Below are 2,500 nucleotides of genomic sequence, written 5' to 3' on the forward strand. Positions count from 1 at the left end.
AAAAAACCGTTTGAAACCTGACTCTTCCGGTTCAATTTTCCCCACCCCACGCAGGCAAAGGTCAAATTCCCCACTCCCTGGGTAAAAAAAAAGATAATCAAATGCCCAGGTTTGTCCGGGGGTTAGGGGGGAAAGGGTGTTGAAGTTTCGATCTGATCAGCACATTAGATTACACAGTCACTAATTTGCATATGAAAAGATAGGGTGCTTACCATTTAGCCAAATAATCCAGATGGAATGATCGTTGCATAAAGGTACCGGTAAGCGATTTTCTGAATTTATGACCAACCGGATGTGAATGGCACTTACCATTTTACCACTCGCCATTCAATCCTGCATATTTACTTGATCTTGTGAGAAAGGGCCTGGAAAGGGAACGATTCTCGCAATGGTAAGGGCATTTCCCAAATTCCATTCCGAAGAGAAAAAGAGGACTACCTCTGGAAGTTGTCCACAATTTCTGAAATTTTCTGGAAAATTGCCTTTCCATTTGACCTCAAACCAAAATTTCTGGATTTTTTGGCTAAATGGTAAGCACCCATATAGTCTGTGGGCCAGCGAGTCAACCCTTTCTGTTTCCAGGCCCTTTCTCACAAGATTGAGTAAATATATGGGATGAAATGCCAAGTAGTGAATGGTAAGCACCATTCTCATCCGGTTGGTCATTAAATTCAGAAAATCGCTTACCTTTATGCAATGATCATTCTATCTGGATTATTCACAGGCAGCCCAAGCTTGGTGTACCATTTATAGACTTTGTATGGGAAAATTAACTTTGAGCTTGTAAATGCTATAAAAATAAGCTGTAAATGTATCTAAATAACTTCACTTACCTCTACGTACAGTTGTCCTCGTCTTTTTTGTGCAATCGGAGGGCAAACTGTGTCCGTTGTAGATGGGTTTGTGGCTTACGAATTTTTGCAATGTCATTAGGTGTCATTTCCCTCATAAAGAGAAGAAAGGCTGGTTACTCACGGCGATCTCGTCTTACAAATTGCTCTCGCATCACAAAGCAACGGTCGAAATCGCCATAAAAACACCACAGCCTTAAGGCCTGATAAATTTCCTATCGCATCAACTCCATTCCGGGACCACACAACGATTTTTGGCAAATAAATGTTTGGCTTTCTATAATCTTCCCATGGGCTCAGGTAGATGTGTGGCTACGGCCGTTATAGCTTGATGGCGATCATATTACATTCTGCACTCTCATTGGCAGTCTAATTATTGTGCATGGATAGTGTTTCAAATTGGCCAATGAGAGTTCACAATGTAATATGATCACCATCAAGCTATAACGGCCGTAGCCACACAGCTAGCTGAGTGCATGGGAAGATTACAGAAAACCGAACATTATTTGGAATTTATCCGCCAAAAATCAGTGTGGTCCCAGAATGGAGTTGATGCTATAGGAAATTTATCTGGCCTTAAGGCTGTGGTGCTTGCGCATTCAATCCTATCCACTGTTTTAGTGTATACTAAATAGGTATATCTACCATTTATGGCCACATTTTTGTCAAGGTCAAATGATATTCAATCAATTTTTCTGGGAGGTGCTCCAAGTAGGATGGACCTTTGATTAAGAGGTGATCACAATAATCACTAGACCAACGAGGATTTCTTGAGAGTTAAGGGAGAAAGTTAAATAATCATCCAAGTATTGACAAGCTATGGAAAACAAAGTGACTTTAATAATCCTCCTCATAAAAAGAACAATATATGCTGAACAGAAAATAAACTAGGACTCACATCCAACCAAGGCTGCTTTTGTGTTTTTTAATATTAACATAAAATTATTCTATTTTCTAGCCATGGCTCAAATAAAAACAGGCATTCCCTCAGAAGATGATTTACTACACATCAGCGCTCAAGTTATGTCTGGTTGGGAGTTACTGGCAAAAGTGTTGGGTTTCCATGATGTAGAGCTAGATCATCTGACAACAGACAATACAGACTTGTTTGATCAGTGCTACCAAATGCTTCTGCGATGGAAACAGAAGTTTGGTTCACAAGGCAATTACAAAGCTTTGGCGAAAGCATTACAACACCCTCTGGTGAACCACGAACATCTTGCACTTCAATACTGCTATCAAACATAAAACTATGCATTTTACGTAAGATATAACAACTACAGCTCTCCACCCTTCAAATGCACTGCATAACATTAGGGGTACTTTGCAGAATACTGAATAAACCAAAGTGCTTTCAATTATTAAAGGACATATCTTAAAGGGGCTAGATCACGCTATTTTGTTTAATTTTGTTAATTATGAGCTCTAAACGTCAAATTGGCAGAGCAAGAGTCTTTCATTTGCAAAATCACGGCCACATAACAACCGAGAATGATTTTCCAACTGTATAAATGACATTTTGATGTAGGCTGATATAAATTTGAAAAAAGATGGGCCGACGTTTTTCAAATTTACCCAAATTCAATCCATGTCAATCCTCTCCAGTTTTGTTCATCCATGTCCATTCTTGGCTTCCCTGTGTTTTGTTA

The sequence above is a fragment of the Montipora foliosa genome, chromosome 3 (assembly GCF_036669935.1).
Source record: "Montipora foliosa isolate CH-2021 chromosome 3, ASM3666993v2, whole genome shotgun sequence".
Taxonomy (NCBI): domain Eukaryota; kingdom Metazoa; phylum Cnidaria; class Anthozoa; order Scleractinia; family Acroporidae; genus Montipora; species Montipora foliosa.